The 21,833-nt window shown below is 44.4% G+C and overlaps 1 protein-coding gene across 1 annotated transcript in view; it reads left to right on the top strand.

Annotated features, from left to right (window-relative positions):
* The first annotated feature begins 3,188 nt into the window (after positions 1-3,188).
* LOC140730167 (uncharacterized) overlaps positions 3,189-21,833 on the top strand; it is an 85,791-nt gene continuing 67,146 nt past the window's right edge. The window contains exon 1 of the mRNA XM_073050292.1: positions 3,189-3,414. The gene's annotated coding sequence lies outside the window, so the exon portion shown is untranslated. The remainder of the gene's footprint in view (positions 3,415-21,833) is intronic.

Genomic DNA, 21,833 nt, shown 5'->3' with positions numbered 1-21,833 from the left:
CCGTTATCTCAGGGCCTCCCCACCGCCTCCCATTACCTCAGGGGCCCCCACCTCCCAATACATCGGGGGCTCTCCCCACCTCCCATTACCTTGGCAGAGGCCCCCTCGCCTCTCATTATCTCAGCGCCCCCCCCACCCACTCCTGCATCCAATTATACTCCATTTCCTCATACCCCCTCTCACTCAGGTCTTTTGGCCCAAATGGTTTATCCTGACATGATTCCTATCTAACTTCGTCCGGTCTGCCCGCGTATGGCCCATATCCCTCCAAACCTTTCCTTCCCTGACCGCACCTCCTGCCCCCACCCTCCTCACGATACAAAGTCACACACTTCCCGGCAAATCCATCTTCCCTACACACACTTCTACTAATAATCATTCTGTCAACTTCTTTTAGAGCTTCCCCAGACTCTTTGAGTATGGGGGAGGTTGGGGGGTGGTTAATGCAATGGGGAACAGTCCAACATTGAAAGGTTTAAAAAGAACCAAGGTTTCTGTAGGCCCCTGTGAACCCTCATCAAGCTCAGCTCAGCAGGGGTTTCCAGTGTAACCCTGCCACACTGTTCACAACCCGTTATGGAAGTGGAGAGAAGTATCAGGAAGGGGATGGAATGGGGATCTATCAAGGACAATTTGACCTCTCCTCTCGGACTGAACAGAGGACTAAGTTTACCCACGCTGAGGTGATTACTGGGATCAATAGGTAGTTTGAATTTCCCCAAATGGGGATTTACAGTTGAGGGAAACGGGTGGAACAAGCACCTTCGGGGGTGAGTGCGGAAACTGCCTCTTCCCACAGGTAAATGGAAATCTGGACCTCACTGCCAGAGCAGTTTAGTGCTCTGAGTGGAAAGCTTCAAAAATGGGGACCAAGTTTACCGAGAGTGCTTTTGTTTGACTTGAATGGAAACTGACAAGGAAGGAGGGTGGAGTTGGTCTATTCCTGACTGAATGATGGATCAGATTGGAGGGGTTGATTGATCACTGCCGTTCCAGTGAGGCAGCTGGGCTCCCTGATTGTGGATCAGTGGCACCAGGACCCTGGCTGCATTCACAGTAATCCCCTTCTCCAGTCAAGGTGACGAGTCTCCGATGCGGCTCAGATCCTTCTGATTTTCTCCGACGGAGATCCTCCTGATCCTTGCTCTCTGCGACAGTAACACAAGCGATTCTGCAGATGCTGGAAACCCAGTGCGACTCATACAAAATGCTGGAGGAACTCAACAGGTCAGGCAGCATCTATAGAGAAAAGTGAACAGTAGATGTTTCACACCGAGACCATTTGTTAAGATTGGGTCTCAGCCTGAAACATTGACGGTTTATTCCTCTCTGCAAAGGCTGCCTGACCTGCTGAGTTCCTCCAGCAACTTGGGCGTGTTGCTCCTTGTGATAATGGCCAGTACCTTTATCCACATGGAGGGAACAAACTCCCAAAAGAGTGCCATGACATTTGGGGGCCCAAAACCTTTGGGCCTGAGCCGATCCCAAGAACCCTAGCCAAAACTGGGAATGGAAACACTCTGCAGATCAGGCAGTATCTGTGGAAAGAGAAATGGAATTCATGTTTCCAGTTGAAGACCTTGGGTCAGAACTACAACATAGTTATTTTTTCTTTTTCTCAATTCTAACCAAGAATTCTCGACATGAAACGTTAACTCCTTTTCATTGATGCTGCCCAACCTGTTGAGAGTTTCCAGCATTCTCCTCTACAGTTTCCAACATCTGCAATTTGTCTGACTTTTGCAATTGAAATGTAATGCAGCAGCAATTTTACAGTATAATTCTAGGTGAGATAATTGTTCTCTGACTAAGCTGTGCTGTTTCCTGCATGATATCAAGACGTGTATTTTGTTCCCAAGTGGGTCATATCGACAGGAGCTGAAAAACCTCACGGGGTCATCGCGTAACTCACTGCCTGGCCAGTGTAACCCACTGAGAGTTCAAGATTTGGATCCGCTTGCTTATTCACCAAAGCCATCTTCTCCCTCACCGATCACCAGCCGATCCCTTGCAGCCCACGAGCAGGAGCCGAACTGCAGCCCCGCTCTCTGCATGGGTTCTCAGTACAGGGACAGGCAGCAGCGCCTCGAGGCCCTTCGCTGCATGGCCACAGCCCTCAGCAGCCGTATTGAGAATGAGGCAAGGAGACTGGGAATGGAGGCAGGGATTCTGCTGGGTTCTGGAGGCCGAGACAGCTCCCAGGAATGGAAACGGGGTGGATTGCATGGTCCTGCCCAACCTGATACTGCAGCCATGTTGGCTCATGGCGATGGACCAGAGTGGCAAGGTGTGCCAGATAGTTCCCTGGTGATGTTGCCAAGCCTGCCCAATGCTCTGCACAAGGATCTAGGTCGAGTGGAAGCTGACAGACCAAAGGACAAGCGTGCTGAGAATCAAACTGACTTGGAAGTGAAAGAACTTGTGGATGAACTGCTGCGTAGTCCCTCATCTCAGAGTGATGACTTCCTGTGGAGCGACTCTGAAACTTGGTCAGAAAGTGAACTCATCTGTAACCCCAGGGAGTCAAGTGACGGACTGTTGGATGAAGACGAAGGTAGGACAAGTTATGTACATGGGCCCCGGCTGCTCTCCCTATTTTCCTTGCACAGTTCCATTGTTGTGCTTTGTGCCTCCGTTTTAAATTTCTCTGCCCTCTAATCCACTTTCCCCAAGCTGCTGAGGGTGTTGCAGACTTTGGTGTTTGTACACACACCATGCTGACTTATTGGTCATTTTGGAGGGGATAGACCTTGAAGACAGGGGTTGTGTGCAAGTCTAAGTCAAATGGGAAGGTGAGGTGGACTGGCAGAGAAGTAGCCCCATCTGTGAATCCACTGGGGAAGCCCAAGGCCCGATTCTGCATTGCAGACCCGCCCAGATGAGGCCCACCTGGAGGTTGGAAGGCTGTCTGCATATGCAGTGAGTGGGAGGGAGGAAGAGGTCTTGATATGCTCTTGTTTTGTTGCTGTTGTTCTGTCATTATTGCAAGCATGTTAAATTGGAGTCAGAATTTGTGGTAACTCTTGCAGGATGCCCCCTCCACATCCTGAGGTTGTATTGTTAAGGCAAATGGCACATTTCACCATGTCAATGTTTCGAAGTACCTGTGATAAATAAATGAATCTGAATCCACTCTCTGAAGAGCATTTCTGGCTCTTTATGACAGTCTGGTTTGTGGTTGCTTCAAGCATGGCCCAAGCCCAAGAAGAGTCTCTGCAGTCGTTTGTTAAATTTACTGATCCCAATCTTTCCATGCCTGAATTGGTGAATTTACTTCATCTTAGGGTTGGAGGACCAGAGTGATGATGATCTGGGAACACTCAGTAAAGGAAAGCATCAGCCAGAAAGGAAAACCAGTGTGGATGAACCTGCCTTTGATGCACCCCAACCTGCAAGTGGGTCCCTGGGCAAAAGGTAATGCATGACAGACAATCATTGAAGATGCTTGCTGTAGCGATCAGCTTCTACACCCAGTGCTTTAGCAATATGTCCTGGTGTGGTCTGGCATTGATAATCTCCTTAAGATGCACTTACAGATGTTTCTACTATGCATAAGACATAGTAGCATCAATGTATATCATTCTGGTAGCATGTGATAATTGAAATAACTCTAGGCTATTGTGCATTGCAGCTGAAGACCACGCCTTAGCGTGATGTAGCACTTGCTATAGGACATTCTGATGCAAGGATGTTGACCTGAAACGTCATCTCTGTTTATCTCTCCGTGGATGCTGCCTTACCTATTGAGTATTTCCAGCATATTCTGTTTTTATTTCAGATATCAGACATCTAAAACTTTTTAGCTTTTGATTCCAACGTATTTTACAGCCAATAAACTGTATCTGAGTCAGTGCCAGTGATGTCACGGCATCCGCACCAGACTTCGGGGCGAGAGGTCCTGGGTTCTTGCACCAGGTCCGCCCATGCTGGACTGTGCATTGAGCTCACAACTCGGCCTCGTAAAATGGACCAACAGCAAAGTTGCCGCCCAATGCACCAAACGAGGTGTGGCAGGAACTACGTACTATATAAATTAAATCTGAAATGTGTTCATTGTCCTATTAAACGCTGCAGTGAGTTTGTACACAGCACAAAGCAATATGACAATGATTTCAGTACCGTTGCCTGAGTGATACCTGTCTCAGGGGGCACTTGTGAGGGAACCTACAATGGCCACAGTGGCCAACCTTGGTCATTGATGTATCAAGCAACTTCTGTCCTACCTGTGGTAAAATGTGTATGCCCCACATCAGTCTCAACCGCCAGCCTGAAACCCCAGTCAAAATAGGCATCCTTCACACAAGAGGCTATCTAAGAAGGTGAAGACTTCAACATGAGTGACAGACAGACATATTTTATTGATCCCGAGGGAAATTGGGTTTCGTTACAGCTGCGCCAACCAAGAATAGTGTAGAAATATAGCAATATAAAACCATAAATAATTAAATAATAATAAGTTAATCGTGCCAAGTGGAAACAAGTCCAGGACCAGCCTATTGGCCCAGGGTGTCTGACACTCTGAGGGAGGAGTTGTAAAGTTTGATGGCTACAGGCAGGAATGACTTCCTATGACGCTCAGTGAGAGTGGGTGGCAGGAGTACGGTGAATGGGTTGGAGGGGGGAGGGGTTGGGGAGAGGACACAGTGAACGTGGTGATACCAGAGGAAACAAAACAAAGGATTGATACAGTGAATGCATCAGGAGTTCAGTGTAGGCCTGTTTCCATGCTGAATGATTCTGTGAGTCTCTAATTTGGGGGGGAAATTCAGTGTAAAGTATTCAGATTTACCAATGGATTAAGGATAAAATGAACATTTTATCAGGAGGAGTGAATATGTCTGTTACTTGTCAGGAATGGAAAAGTATTTCCTTTAGAAGTTTGATAAACTTGGAAATTCTGATATTCCGGTGATTTCAGAACTTAACGCGTGAATTGGGTTTGGTGTTGGTGCATCAGGTCACCGAGGATGTTTGTGTGCAAACTGATGGGTATGTTTCTCTTAATTATAAGCAACAACAGCCACACTTCAATGATACTTTATTGGTTGTAAAACAATTTGGAATCTCTTGTAGAGGTGAAGGGTAGGAAGTAATTGTGAATTCATTCTTGAGGCCGTTTATTGAATGTTTGCAATATGCACATTGCCCACAGGGTGGCAGACCAGCACTATATTTTACCCTTCTTCGCACAAACGTCCAGGACCTGTTCCATTGATACAATTCCTGCTGCTCATTTTACTTCAGGAACACCACAAGTTGTTTTGGTTTACGTTACCTGGTTATAGAGCTATCCTTGCCTTTGCTGTCAAAGGTGGCTTCCAATCTTCTATTCTCTTGGTTTTGTAATTCTGTGTGTTTTTACAAATGATTCTGTGACCTTGCCTCCATATCCTCTTGTGCGGTCTTAGCAACCACTCTGGCTACACATCACACAGACCAGACCTTTCTCTGCAGTGTCTTTGACTACATCATATTGAGGTACAAAATTCCGTAGCAGGGAATTCCTTAATTTCCTTGCCCCCCTCTCTTTCTCTCAGATTCTCCTCAAATGCTACATTTGGCCATTTGCCTGAATAGTTTCTTTCGTTATTTGGAGTTAAAATTAACTTGGAGTGAAGAATCTTACAGGATGTGATCTGGGGAAGGGTGAGGAAGTTGACACAGGAGCTAAAGTGGCTGAATCTTGGAGATACAATTGACCAAAGATGCTGGGACAAAATGCAGGAGGAGAGGTTAAAGAGGTATTAGCTTTATTTGTCACATGTACATCGAAACGTACAGGGAAGTGCGTTGTTTGTGCTCACAACCAACATAGTCGGAGGATGTGCTGGGGCAGCCCACAAGTATCGCCAAAATGGCATGCCCCTAACTTGCCAACTCTAACCTGTATGCCTTTGGAATGTGGAAGGAAACACTTTCATGGTCACGGTCATATACAAACTCCTTACAGGTAGCAGCAGCATTGAAGCTGGGTCGCTGGCGCTGGTAAGCCTTATATAGCCACTATGCCAGCCATCGTGGAAATCAGTGAGCTGCCAGCATTTGTGGAGGGAAAGAGACAGCCAATGGTTCGGGTTGAGACATTTTAGCTTTTGTTCTAATAAATTACTTCTGAAGCGTGATTGCTGCTGTACTAGACATCTTGCACGGCATGTTCCCACAACAGGCAATGACCAAGCGATTTACTTCGGTACGGTTGAGCGATAACATGTCTCGGATGCCACTGGCGAGAGAAGCTCTGCAGACAGTGAGAGTGAGAGGGCTCTGGACTCTTCGTCCTGTCCATTCGCCCCCTAACACCGACTGTCCATTGCCATCGATGGATCTGTCTGACCTGCTGAGTTCCTCCAGTGTTTTATGTTTGCATGTCTGCTGGCTGCAAAGGCATGGAGAGTTGTTGGATTGGGCTGGTGGGGGTGCATGTTTGCTTTTTGTCTGTTTTTAAAGGGAGGGACATCAGGTGAGACTTTAAGGAAAACTGAGAGTTGATGAGCCCCTTGTGTTCAACGCAGCTTCAGTGTGACAGACAGAAATCTCAATACACAAGAGCTTCACTTTCTGCGTAGGAGATGACCTTCCTTGTGAAGCACAGCTTATTTATTTATTAGCAATTGATTAACTGGAAGTTGAGTTTTAATTGATATCCTGATGTCTATTAATCACTTTCTCTCTGGGTTCTCCTCTCCTCTGTGTAAATATTGGTTACAGTTCATTTCCTTCCCTCAGGGACAGAGATGTAACATTCGATGAACTCTGGTCTTCTCCTTGAATGGCCATTGTGTGGACTATCTCCTGGAACATCCACAGCTCCCATTTGGAGGGGTGGTTTGCCCCAAGGATGTGACCGGGCTGAGGTACAGATGTTGGGGAAAATTCCCAGACATTGGATTCCTGGACTCTCTGCCTCTCCATCACCCACTCCCTTCAACGTGTTGTGCCTTCTCTAGCAGTTCCTGCTGTTCTGGCTCCATGGGTGATGCTCAGCTTCGCAATCAGAAGGTTGTGGGTTAAATCCCAGCCCACAGACCTCAGACGTTCACTCCTGGGTGTTGAACAACTTCAGTGCTTAGGGAGCACACCACTGTCAGACGTGCCATTGTCTGGATGAGCTGTCAAATCAAGCTTCGAATTAGGCACAGAGGAACCACAAAGCCATCCTATAGGATTTACCCCTCAGGCAGAGGACTCAAAAGACAACTGATGTGCATTATAGGCAATAGCCTTTTGTCAAAACTTGTTCCATAAGTCCTCAGAACAAAACACAGCCATCATACACTCAGTGGACAGTTTATCAGGTAGAAGAGTGGAACTCAGTCTGCTCTTCTGCTGCAGTAGCCTGTCCACTTCAAGGTTCAACATGCTGTGAATTCAGAGATGCTCAGACTCCATTCCACTGTTGTATTGAGTGAGTGTCAACTTTCTGTCAGCTTGAACCATTCTCCTCTAACCTCTCTCATTAAGAAGACATTTTCTCTGCGCTTTGAATGTTTTTCTGTTTTTGGCTCCATTCTCTGTGACTGCTAGAGACTTGTGTGTGAAAATCCCAGGAGGCCATCAGTTTCTGAGGTACTCAAACCACCCTGCCTGGCACAAGCAATCATTCCACGGTCAAAGTCAATTAGATCACTTTTTTTCCCCATTCTGTTATTTGGTCTGACCAACTGAACCTCTTGACCATGTCAGCATGTTTTTATGCGTTGAGTTAATGCCACCTGATTGGCTGATTAGATATTTGCATTAACTAGCAGGTGTACAGATGTATCTAAAAAAAGTGACCATTGAGTGTATACACTTAATATTGAAACGCTCCATCATTTACCTCTCGTTCATTAGCCCTGAACGTCAGCTCATCTGTTTGCTGTTGGCCTTTATTTGGTGAAAGTATTACAACTTGAACCAGAGCAGATTCTCTGAAGGATTAATCAGAAGCTTAAGGTTCAGGCTGGAGTAGAGAAGTGCATTAGCATCTATTTAATGAAAAAGCCTTTCTCTGTCTGGAGATTATTGGACTGAACACAACAGCAATTGTGACTTGGGGTGTAATTTTGTTCTTAATAGGTGGTGGTTTGTGTTTTATGAAAGTGGCTTGTGTAACAAGTTGAATTATATTATTGCTAATGTTGGACTGTACTATCACCTGCACTTCACACAAACTGAGGTGCTGGGAAAACCAGGAGAAGTTTAATGGCAGGTGTGGTGGCAGAGCGGTTTCCCCTGACTTTCTGTGTTGCCGATCGTCACTTAGACTGTCTGGGCAGAAGCATCTGAATCAGTGCATTGCCAGTACTCGCCTCTGGTGGAGCGTTCTCAGATGTCTCTGGTTCCAAAGCCCGTAAGATGCAGGTCCGTGCTGTTACCCTTCCCTGTGCCCTGTCATCACTCCATCTCTCCACTTTTCCTCCAGCCTCAGGAATCTTACCTGTTTTCCCTCTTTACCCATGCTCCGTTGTGTGACAACTTCCCTGCCGCCTGGAAGTCCGCCCCAGTTCTGACCTAGTCCTCTGATCTGCCTTTGTTGAAATGTCAAATTGCATGCACATTTTCAGTCCACTAGAGATGATGAGAGCATCACCTAATGGCTCTGCTGTGTGTCTACACTCCCACCCTTCCAACGGTGTCAACTGGATAGCCCCATAGTGGGCCAAATGGTCTCCTGTAATCAGTATCGGCCTCTGCTTCTGCCAATGGCCTCCTGATGTGTGCTCCACTTGAAGGGCTGACACGTGTCAGAGGGGCTGAAAGGCCAGACTCTGTGCTGCTCCTGCTCTGTAACTGGGGGTGGCACAGTAGTGTCGTGCTAGCGGAACACTATTACAGTGCCAGCGACTCAGGTTTAGTTCCCGCTGCTGTCCGTAAGGAGTTTGCACATCCTCCCTGTGGCCGCGTGGGTATCTTCCAGGTGCTCTGGTTTCCTCCCACATTTCAAAGAACACAGGGGTTAGTAGGTTAATTTGTCACATGGTGACAGCGTGGGATCATTAGGCCACAAGAGCCTGTTAACGTGCTGAATCTCTAAATCAGAAAAATAAAATTTGAGTAAGTGTGGTTGAAGGGAGTGGTCCAGAATCAGGAAATGGCTGGAGCCTTCGAACAAAGACACTTCTGCTGTCTGAAGTGAATGCACATTGTCAGTATACTGCTTTTTAAAATTGATTCAAAACAACATAATCTTTCTTTGAACCAAAAGACCACTTAATGGCAGATCAGTGAGGGTTGAGGAAAGAGCTTAATAATCTTAACATCACATACTACTTCCCTGGACTGGTGATGGTTTGTGTCTCCAGGGCTTATGTCATCAAATTAATTTCAGTAAGAGAGGCACTGAAGTGAAAGGTTCTTCTACTAATCTGCTGAACACTTGGAGCTGCTTTTCTCAGGCACCAATAAATTCGTGCAGATTTTTTTCTGTCTATTAATATTTTTAATGCACATTCCCCAAACAATAGATATTGTGATGCTTAATACCGCAGGAGATCAGTTTTAAGGAGATTGTTTGATCGCTTACAACTGCAGTTGGATTAGACAGTAGAAACACTTGCCCCAGATTTTAACTCACCAGCTTCCCCCTTCAGGGATCAAGATCATTTACGCTGTCGGCTTTATTTTAGAAACAATCTGTGCTGGCACTCTTACCAAATTGAGTGTTGATGCTTGGGCTTGGAGCAGGTGGGCTCTGAAGAGGAGGAGAGGAGACAGTGGTAGGCACTGGAGGGGAAGGGAGGACGAGGAAGTGGGGGAATGTTGGTCAGTTCATGAATGATCTCAATGTTGTCTGCCTGGAAAGTGATTTAAAATGAAACAGTAATCATCTTTCCTTGCCACCACTGAACATTGATGGAAGCTGCAGTTTCCTCAGCCTTGCACAGGATTGACTTGGTTATTGATCCAGAGATGACAGTAGGTAGATTCACAACTCATGACACCACATTGCTCATCCAAGCCGTTTGCTATTTGAAGTGTTCCTGGCTGCCACGTCATCTTGGCAGAGCTGGGTGTGAATTGTCCCTGAGGACATCATCAAGCAAAGTGTTTGTTGTGGGTGCTTGTTGAGCTGGTATGCTCCATTCAGACCTGTGTATCTGCACATACTCACTAGTTCCCTCCCTGAAAGTGAGAGGTTTTCATGATAACAGGAACAGGCTTCATCTTCCTGTTGGTTCTTCGTGGAATCTTAGGACACAGCCAGGCACTGCCCATTTCCTGAAGGAAATATCCATTTGTGGCTGTTCCTCCAATCCCACACTCTCGAACGTTTCTTTCCCCTTTTCTTCAGCAATCACTTCTGACTTTTAATGGCAGTCCAACTTAAAGGTGCATTAGCGCCACCAACTGGACTGGAGTGTGGTGTGGAGAGTTGGGAAATAAAACACTGACTAGTTCTTTATCAAATGAATACTCAAATATCCCCAAAAGCCCTATAGATTGTAAATAATGAAAGGCAATATTGTGGATTAAAGTCGCTTCCATAACTTAGTAAAGTTTTTAAAATGAAAACTATCAACCTCCAAAGCTAGTAGTGCAGCCTGCATTTGCTTTCTTTCAACCTTGTATGCTTCATGTTGTAAAATAATGTGTTTAACTGTTTCACAATGATGACAAAACCTACACACCCCAGAATGATGTTTTCCAACAAGATATAAGGAATAATTAAGCATAGTATGCCCAATTCTAAATTGAGTCAATATAATTCTTTTCCTTCTTGCTTTACCCCTTTTTCTCCCAATCAACCCAACATTTTTATTTATTCTGTAAAGGAGTCTCCCCTTATGCCCATTATATTACAGGTCTTGCCATAATCCCCTAATTCCTAGCCCCACCAAACCCTTAGCTTCTGATTTGCTAAGTGTTTCAGCAAACACTAACAAGAACTTGTGCTACTCTCCACTCCATTCTGTGGCCTCACTCCACTGCATCTCCTGACGACGCCACTCCCACTCACCCCCACTCCTGAATCCATCCCTCCCCATTGACTCCAGTCCCCTCTGATCCCACCACACATTGATCTGTGCAGCAATGAGCTCAGGAGGGAGTTTGTGAAAGGGGACCTGGTTTCTCAGTATCACACAGCGTGGAAACAGTCCACATCCCACATCCCATCCATAAAACCCTCTTTATTGTCCCACAGTCTCATCTCCCACACACCCTCTGAACGGTATACAGTGATCAATTAACAGCCAGCCAGCCATAGGAATTTGGGATGTGAGTCCTGAGGAAGACCACACAGTCACAGAGCGAAATGCCACCAGAGACTGGATTGAACCAGGGTTTCTGACACTTGAGGCAGCAGCTTCACCGGCTGTGCTCCTGTGCCGTGTTTCAGTAAATCAAACGTACTGATGTTATACCGTGGTTGGGCTAGTGTCACTTAGGTTTGTTAAATGGCTGTTGGCATTAATGCCCTTTGGTCCAGTTATAAATGAACCAGTTTTATTGACAGACCTCCAACATCAAAGAAAAGCTAAAACCCAACTGTATCGAACCAGCACTGTGCATTATCTCAATGTGTCTCCAAACCACATTCCAGCCCAAATGAGGTGACCAGAATTCATTGCTCATTGATCATTTCCTCACCAGGCTGGTCTTTGAGCTATCAGAGTCCATGTGGTGAAGGTAATCCCACAGTAATTCCAAGATCTTGACTCTGTTCCCCATCCTCTACTGCCTTGACCTTGCCAATGGAAGGTCTGGATGAATCTGATTTAGGTTCCAGGCACATTGCTATAGTGCTGCTTGTAGTGTAGGGAATACAGCAGATGGCAAAATGGCATTGACCATGTTACTATTTACAGTGATGTTTGTGAAAGGCCTCCTTTGGAGTATTGTGAGCAGTTTTGTGCCCCTTATCTAAGAAAGGATGTGCTGACTTTGGAGAGGGTTCAAAGGTGGTTCACGAAAATGATTCCAGGATTGAACAGCTTGTCATATGAGGAACATCTGGGCCTCTGCTCACTGGAATTCAGAAGAATAAGGGGTGACTTCATTGAAATCTCTTGAATGCTGAAAGGCCTCGATAGAGTGGAGGTGGAAGGGATGTTTCCTATGGTGAGGGAGTCTAAGTCCAGAGGACACAGCCTCAAAATAGAGGGGCGTCCTTTTAGAACAGAGATGAGGAGGAATTTCTTTAGTCAGAGAGCAGTGAATCTGTGGAATTCATTGCTACAGGCGGTTATGGAGGCTTATATTTAAGGCAGAGGTTGGTAGATTTTTGACTAGTCAGGGCATGAAGGGATACAGGGTGAAGTCAGGAGATTGGGACGGAGAGGGGAAGTGGATCAGCCACGATGAAGTGGTGGAGCAGACTCGATGGGCCAAATGTCCTAATTCTGCTCCTATATCTTGTGGTCTTATGGTCCTGTCTCAGTGACAAGGGCACCATCCACTGATGAGTAGACAGCAGTGTATGAGGGGAGCCCTTTGTCACTACAACACTGTATAGTGGAATGTTGAGCACAAAACCCTCTGCCCAGCTCTCAGGATCTCAGAACAATACCATGCTACATACTCTTTTCTTAAAGAAGAAATATCTAAAATCTACTTATTTTAGAAATAAAACAAACTTTTAAGAGACTCCACAGCGTCAAGTTTCCAAACTGCTCTCCTCTTTGAGGAGGTATGTATAAATTGAGTTCTTCAATATCTTTCATTTAAAACAGAACTAATGATGTGAAGCGAATGTTAAAAATGAAGGCCAAACCATCCAAATTTGCGAATCTCTGCAAGCCCACAGGGGAATTCAGGGCCCAGTGGCTGCGAATCCACGAGTCCCCTGGAGTCTGGGGGTCAAAGACTACCTGTCCTGGGTTGGAGGACTGGGTATGTGCGTGGGTGGTTGAGTGGGAGAGCGGAAGGAAAGGGACTTTGTTTCGCTGTCGTTGCTAGGTATGTTCTGTTTTGTTGTGTCTGGTGTTATTCCGCTGAGGTTTGTGGGTATGCTATGTTGGTACCAGAATGTGTAGCGATATTTGCATATCTGTGGGTGTGTTGGTTGTTAATGCAAACGCCACATTTCACTCTATGTTTTGATGTACGTGTGATAAATAAATCTGAGTTAAAGTTTGGGGCAGATTAGATATAAGTAAGTTGTTCTGCAATGGCATCAGTTGAGAAATCCAAAACTTGGGGTCAAAGTTGAAAAAAAAGATCGCAAGAGTTTCTGAAAGAGAGTTGATTAAGCTGTGTGGCTGGTGGAATTTTTTTCTCTTGTGTTAAAGTTCACAAGGGGATGGAACAAGCAGATGAAGAGAGTGAAGTGGAAGTAAGATGGAGACTGAGTGGGTAAATATGTTTAGAATTATTTGCTTGTATGTTCGGTTGAAGCTCCTGGCACTGGTGAGGCCTCTTCCCATGTTATAATGGTGTTGCTATTTCTATATATTTAGGACAGCGCACAATCTGTTAAGCTCTTTTGGCTGTTTTTGTGTTGTTCTGTGCCAGGAAAGGAACAGCTTATTACATGCAATGAGATTTATATAAGCCGATTGTAGCATAAAACATGTTGACAGCTGTGTTTCCATGCAATTATATTCCTCTGGTGTGAGCCAATGCAGGCAAGAAATGCTGCTCTCCCAGAAGGTCACTGCAAGGTTTGTGAGTGCCACTCCTTGTCCGGGAAAATTCATCATTAATGCCCTTCAGAGTTGTGGCTCTTGCCCATGGGGTCTCGGGCTGTGAGTGGGGGAAAAGACCTTCTAAGGACCTGAGCACCACATTCTAGGCTGATACTCCAGCAAGTGCTCCGTGGTGGCTAACTGCACCCGAGACTTGGGTTTAATCCTGAACTCAGACGCTGTCTTTGTGGTGTTTGCTCATTCTTCCAGTGACCACATGGGCTTTCTTGTAGTGCTCTGGTTTCCTCCCACATCCCAAAGACGGGCGTAAGTTGCACCTAGTGTGTAGAGAAGGTGATAATGTGGAGACAATTAACAATGAAATTAATGTAGGGTAATGAATAAACTCTTCTTGGGCTTCCAGCCGGGTACAGATATTGATTATAACCAACGTTTCGATGACAAACTCTGCCACCTTCATCAGGGATGATGCCTGAACTTGTCTAGTCCAGTGGTATTTATACCCCCCCCCCCCATACTCCATCCCTCCTGATTGGTTAGTCCTCATCCAATCAGGTTTTATAGGACATAGAACATAGAAATCTACAGTTACAATTACAGGCCCTTTGGCCCACAATGTTGTGCTGACCATGTAACCTACTCTAGAAACGGCCTAGAATTTCCCTAGCGCATAGCCCTCTATTTTTCTAAACTCCATGTACCTATCTAAGAGTCTTTTAAAAGACCCGATTGTACCTGCTTCCACCCTGCTGCTGACAGTGCATTCTATGCACCCACCACTCTCTGTGTGAAAAACTTAACCCTGACGTCCCCTCGGTACCTATTTCCAACCACCTTAAAACTATGCCCGCTCGTGTTAGCCATTTCAGCCCTGGGAAAAAGCCTCTGACTATCTACCCAATCAATGCCTCTCATCATCTTATACACCCTCTGTCAGGTCACCTCTCATCCTCTGTCACTCCAAGGAGAAAAGGCCAAGTTCACTCATCCTATGATACACCCTCCAATCCAGGCAGCATCCTTGTAAATCTCTGCACTCTCTCTGTAGTATCTACAAACTTCCTGCAGTGAGGTGACCAGAACTGAACACAGTACTCAAAGTGGGGTCTGACCAAGGTCTTTTATAGCTGTAACATTACTTCACAGATCTTGAACTCAGTCCCACAGTTGATGAATGTCAACACACCATACGTCTTCTTAACAACACTGTCAACCTACGCAGAAACTTTGAGTGTCCTATGAACACGGACCCCAAGATCTCTCAGATCCTCCACACTGCCAAGAGTCTTACCATTAATATTATATTCTGTCTATAAATTTGACCTACCAAACTAAACCACTTCACACTTATCTGGGTTGAACTCCATCTGCCACTTCTCAGCCTAGTTCTTCATCCTATCGATCTCCTGCGTAACCTTTGACAACTCTCCAGACTATCCACAACACCCCAAACCTTTGTGTCATCAGCAAACTTATGAACCCACCCTTCTACTTCTTCATCCAGGTCATTTATAAAAATCACAAAGAGGAGGGGTCCCAGAACAGATCCCTGTGGATCACCACTGGTCACTGTCCTCCATGCAGATTACGAACCATCTACAACCACCCTTTGCCTTCTGTGGTCAAGCCAATTCTGGATCTACAAAGCAAGGTCTCCTTGGATCCCATGCCTCCTTTCTGAATGAGCCTTGCATGGTGAATCTTATCAAAAGCCTTACTGAAATCCATATACACTACATCCACTGCTCTCCCACCTTGGATCAAATTGCAATTCTTATTTAGAGTGAGACCTTTGTCTTTGTTAAACTTCTTTTCCTCTAGCTTTATTTCAATGGCTTCCTTTACCAGGTGGTCCCAAAAAGAATTTTAACAAAGGTGAAGATCTCGCTCTAAGGCTACATCCACACTAGACTGGATAATTTTGAAAACGCCGGTTTCACGTAAAAACGATAGGCATCCACACCAAGCATTTTTGAAAATACCTCCGTCCACATTAAAACAGGTATTTGGGCAAATCTCCTCCTATAGGGCATGCGCAGGACACATCTATAGAAAACAAGCGACATGTTTGGTGTTGAATCTCGCAGTGAAAGTGCGCATTTGTGCAGTTACAGACTAGAAAAACTTAAAATGAAATTGCCAAAGGACAACAGCAGTTTGCTCTCGCACAGGAGGACTTAAAACTAAAAAAAAACAAATACTGAAGCGTATGGAGGCAACCGACAGGGAGTTCACAGACAATATGACCCAGCTGACAATGAACATTGAAAAACTGACTAACTCGGTTGCAGTATAAAACACCTTGTTAAATGTATAAAACATGTCTGCATCAGTGTTATCTTGTACTTCCATACAATGTTACATTAGGCTGTTACACATCTATTGTCAGAGAATTACTTGCATAATTAGGTAAACCACCTTCATATAAGCAAGGACAGGAAACAGGGCAAAGTGAGTCTACTTATTTATTCAGTAAGTTATGAGTCAAAGTATTTGGTGAGTACATTTCTAACTCTTCTGGCTTCAGTCTCGTTGCCGTCTGTTCTGAAATTGTTAGGTTGTGTGGGGGGTTGCATTCAAGAAAACAATGAAATGCCGCCATCTGTTCCGGCACGTCATGACAGCGTTTCTCGAAACCTCCGGTTACCCTGTCCACACTACTCTTGCCCAAGCAGCATTTTCAAATTTACACACTCTGGAGGGCGTTTTAGAAATGCTCCATTTTCGGGGGAGGAAAATGCCATTTCAATGTGGACAGAGGGTCAAAACGAAGAGAAAAAGCTTCGGATACAGATTTATCAGGTCTAGTGTGGACGTAGCCTAAGTAATAACTGGAATTCAATTGTAAACAATGTAGGACAGTTGAAACTTGATTGGATGAGAACTAACCAATCAGGAGGGGTATAAATTCCACAGGACTAACATGCAGCAAGCATCATACCTGATGAAGATGGAGGAGTTTGTCTTTGAAACGTCAGTTATAATCAATACCTGTACCCAACTGGAAGCCCAAGAAGACTTTATTTATCATATATGCTGGGAAAGAACTAGATTTTTTTTTAATGTAGGGTAGGATTAAATGGGTGGCTTCTAGTCAGCATACACTCTGTAGTGGCCCACAGATTTGTTAAACTTGCATGATGCACTCTCAGCTCCAATGAAATGATTTTTCCAAAGAGTTAAATCCTTTATTAGCAATTAACAAACATACAATCATGAAGTGAAAATTTAAGCATACCCAAATGTAAGCTAAGTGCTATTGAGAAATTTACAGTGATCTGCAAAAGACAAGACATCTGTGGGCCCCAGTATTAAATGATACTGATTAGAACAAAGCATGAATGTGTAACTGAGCCCTATGCTTTACTGTGTCCCCACCCACATGACTGGTTACTATAATAAATGCACAACACAGAATATAAGGCAGATAGAGAACAAGCGCATGGCTCCTACAGACTCCGTGGGCCAAATGGCTTGTTTCTGAGCTGTATCTCTGTCTCTCAGTGACTTCAATAGTAGATTCTTAAAGGTTAGCTTTATTGTCACCGGTACTTCAAAATATCAGAACATGCAGTGAAATCCTTCATTGGCATCAAGTCAGATCAGTGAGAACTTACACAGGAAAGAGGGTGAAGGTTGTGTTATTCAGACAAATCATTAAATTGAATCCCCACGTGGAGATGGAAAGTGTGTTTAAAAGATCAAGGGAGTTATTCCAATAATAATCCCTCAAACCAATGTTACTAAAAGTTAATGTGCTTGTCATTTGCATATTGTTGCTCATGGAATCTTGGTGTGTGCCAATTGTTGTTGCATTTTCCAGAAATCAATATGCTTGGAGCATCTGACAGTGTACAAGGAGTGTTCCCTGATGCAGGTCTTCTTCCTTTGATTCAGACCCTTGCACTGGCCAGCTCCTTGCAAGACCAAATCCCATCCACCTTCTCCCATTGGATCCCAACTGGTGGCACCTGACTGCTGAGGACCACAAGCATTGGCACTAGATGAAGGGAGCTGGTATGAGCTCCAATTAAATTCTCACAATTGATTCACTGGTGACAATATGTATTAAAGACATATTAACACTAAATTGATTTTCTGAACACAGTCATTAAGTAGGGTCATTGTCCATCTGAGAAACTGGATTGAAAAAGCCCTTCTGCCCAAGTTTCCTTAAAGTGAGGAACTGTCTGTAGTCCACAGCATTGTATTTCAAAGTGGGCATGAGCTAGCAGCTTAAAGAGCCAGCCAATGCATGACCTTGTCCAAGGGTCTGAATCAAAGAAAGAGCATTTCCTCACACTTTTAAGATGCTTCAGGCAAAAAATAATTTTAAGTTGCAGAGAACTGGGAGGAACATTGAAAACAAAGGCAATGACTGTGATGTGGACGAGGTGAAGAGACTGAATGATATAAAAAGCCTTCATCCCCTCATAGACTGTACCAACATCATTGGTCTCTCAGTTTCAGTTGGTCTCTATCTTAACACAGCCATTGCATTTGTTTTCTCTTCTGTTTTTATCCTCTGCAAAAATGATTTTGAACTTGACCTGAAACATTAACTTTCTTTCTCCTTCCGCAGATACTATATGGCCTGCTAAGTATTTCCAACATTTTTAGTGTGTGTTTGTATCCAAGCTATGTTGCATGATGAAGTTGTTATGAAACCTAAAAGACTTATACATAGACCATTTTGCAACCTCAGGATATCCCTCTGACTTGGAAAACAACACCTTAGAAAACTAGTCATTGTTGGGAAGTAGACAAACATGGCATTCAATTGCAATATCACCCAGCTACTGGTTAGCAAAACTACAATTCAGTTCACTGTTAGAATTAGCAATGGAATTTGCTGCCCTCTCTAACACTATTGGAAACGCCAATGGAACAGGAAATAGACTCTGTATTCTTGTGTAAACTGAGAGTTGTGTATTTCCTTTGTGTGTTATTGTCAAAGATATTGTGACAATGGATTCTGTCTACCATCAGAAGATGTAGATATTGATGTGGAAAACTATTAGATGCTACAGACAAAACTGTGGAGCTGTTTTGTGTTGTCACTTTACACATACATTTATGTAATATTTATTTTATTTTATATCTTTCTCTTCCCATCACATTACATTCTCTCATTTTCTGATAGTAAATCCATTCAGTCTGATTTGCACCTTCTCAATGGTCCTTTGCCCAAACAGCTATTCTTCAGATCTAAACCTTACCCAGATTTTTCACCCAGACAGCTATCTCACCCAACGCAAACAATGATGAGCTACATGTGCTTAGTTAAGTTTCCAGATGCAAATGATTCAGAATCCATGTGTGTTTGAGGATATGTTGTATTTGTGAAGAGTAAGTTAAGACTTAAGGAACACACATCACCAACAACCTTGAGATGCCAATGCACATTCAACCAGGAATCATTTCAGAAATTTGACTTGTTCATAAACTATTGTGCAGATAACAAAATGCATATGTGAACTGGTTTTGAACAACAACTTTCATTAATATGCACCTTTTAATGAAGAAACTATCTCATGATACTTGTCAGGAGCACTGTCAAATGAAGGCTGGACAATGTAAGAGTCACTGAAATGTTTTCCTCACTTTGCCTGTGAAAGATTTCTGAACAGCCCCTGAAGTAAAGTGCCTGTAGTGTGAGTGTCAATGTGAGGTTATGCCCGCTAAAAATGGCTTGTGAAAACTTGTATCTCTGACATCCATGATGGCCAATGCTTTCCACCAACCAAAGCAGAGTGCTGGCAGATAATTGAGGTGCTACAGAATGTACACACTCAATGCCAGTGTTGCCAGTTTTATGGGCGAATCCCCAAGCTAAGCACTTTACAAAACCAACCATTTTCCCATCTCCAGTATTTTTTGTTAACAAGTGATCAAAAGTGTAAGACAAATATGAAGACAGAGTAATTTCTAATTTAGCACATTCTCTACTTGCAGACATATTGAATGAAACTTCTGTTCATGAAGACTCTGGGAAATTCCTGGAGGTTTGGCCACCGGCTAGAGTCAAAGCACATTCAACCACTATACTGGCATTTTTCCTTGATTGAAGAATAGACAATGTTTACTGCTCCAGCACCTCAGAGCTACTCTGCCATTTGGAGGATGGTTTGTCCTCCTAATCCATACCCGCAGAGAGCTGGATTGAGACTAACTCAGAATTCATTGGAAAGAAGATGATTATCTCTTCCTGTGTTATTGCACCGACCTGATCATCTTCAGTGAGGGTGACAATACAAAAAGTGTTGAGGGGTGTGAGTGATGTAATCTGAATGAGTCGTCATCTTCATCATCATTACATCATGTGGGTGATCATGGTCTTGACCATGACTATTCTTGGCAATTTTTTCTACAGAAGTGGTTGCCATTGCTTTCCTCTGGGCAGTGTCCTTACAAGACGGGTCAGCCCAGCCATTATCAATACCCTTCAGAGATTGGTGTCAGTGGTCACAAAACCAGGACTTGTGATATCCATCAGCTCCTCATTCAATCATCCATCACCTGCTCCCATGCCTTCACGTGACCCTGATCGGGGGGGCTAAGCAGGTGCCACACCTTGCCCAAGCATGACCTACAGGTTAGCAGAGGGAAGGAGTGCCTTACACCTTCTTTGTTAGGAATGTATCTCCATTGCACTACCTGAATGAGTAGTCTTTGGTAAAAAGATCAGTTTTGGCCATTGAGTGGGGTTTTAGAAGAAATTCCTTTTTCAGAGGATCGTTAGCATGTGGAGCTCACTTATTGTCCGGAGTTGAGGCAATTATCAGATTGGTACAGATGGAATCTCAATGACTCTTCACACAGCCTTAGACCACCTAGACAACACAAACCCTTGCGTCAGGATGCTGTTCATTGACTATAGCTCAGCATTTAATACCATCATTCCCACGATCCTCATTGAGAAGTTGCAGAACCTGGGCCTTTGTACCTCCCTCTACAATTGGATCCTCAACATCCTAACCGGAAGACCACAATCTGTGTGGATTGGTGACAATATCTCCTCCTTGCTGATGAGCAACATTGGTGTACCTCAGGGGTGTGTGCTTAGCCCTCTGCTCTACTCTCTCTCTATATCCATGACTATGTGGCTAGGCATAGCTCAAATACCATTTATAAATTTGCTGATGATACAACTATTGTTGGTGGAATCTTAGAAGGAGATGAGAGGACGTACAGGAGCAAGATATGTCAACTAGTGTGTCATAGCAACAACCTTGCACTCAACATCATTAAGACAAAAGAGCTGAATATGGACTTCTGGAAGGGGAAGATGAAGAAACACATACTAATCCTCATAGAGGGATCAGAAGTGGAGAGAGCGAGCAGATTCAAGTTCCTGGGTGTCAAGATCTCAAATGACCTGACCTGGTCGCAACATATCAATGCAGCTATAAAGAAGGCAAGACAGTGACTATACTTCATTAGGAGTTTGAAGAGATTTGGTATGTCAACAAAAACACTCAAAAACATCTATAGATGTACTGTGGAGAGCATTCTAACAGGCTGCATCACTGTCTGCTGTGGGGGTGGGGTGGGGGGGAGACTGCACAGGACCGAAAGAAGCTGCAGAGGGTTGTAAATCTAGTCAGCTCCATCTTGGGTACTAGCTTACAAAGTACCCAGGCCATCTTCAAGGAGCGGTGTCTCAGAAAGGCAGTGTCCATTGTTAAGGACCTCCAGAACCCAGGGCATGCCCTTTTCTCACTGTTGCCATTGGGTAGGAGGTACAGAAGCCTGAAGGCACACACTCAGCGATTCAGGAACAGCTTCTTCCCCTCTGCCATCCGATTCCTAAATGGACAATGGACCTGTGAACACTACCTCACTTTTTAAATATATATTTCTGTTTTTACATGACTTGTAATCTATTCAATATATGTATACCATAATTGACTTAATTAGTTAAAGTTAAAGTCTGTCCCGAGCCTTATAGGTTCATCAGGCCGGTGCTTTTTCCAGTTTCCATGGCGTGAAGCGACTGAGAGTACGAGATACCCCCCCCCCCCCGCCCCCAACAGATAGGACGCCAGTCTATTGCAAGGTTAACCCGCAGCATTTTGCAGGTACCCATTTTCAGCTGGGTGGACTGGAGCAATGTGTGGTTAAATGCCTTGCATTAGGACACAACACGCTGCCTTGGCTGGGGCTCAAACTCACGACCTTCAGATTGCTAGTCCAATACCTTAACCACTTGGCCACGTGCCACAATTAACTTACTTATTACTATTTTTTTCTTCTTCTATATCA

This window comes from Hemitrygon akajei, chromosome 7 (assembly GCF_048418815.1).
Source record: "Hemitrygon akajei chromosome 7, sHemAka1.3, whole genome shotgun sequence".
Lineage (NCBI taxonomy): Eukaryota > Metazoa > Chordata > Chondrichthyes > Myliobatiformes > Dasyatidae > Hemitrygon > Hemitrygon akajei.
The sequence above is the reverse complement of the archived record's forward strand: the minus strand, read 5'-3'. Positions and strand labels throughout refer to the sequence as shown.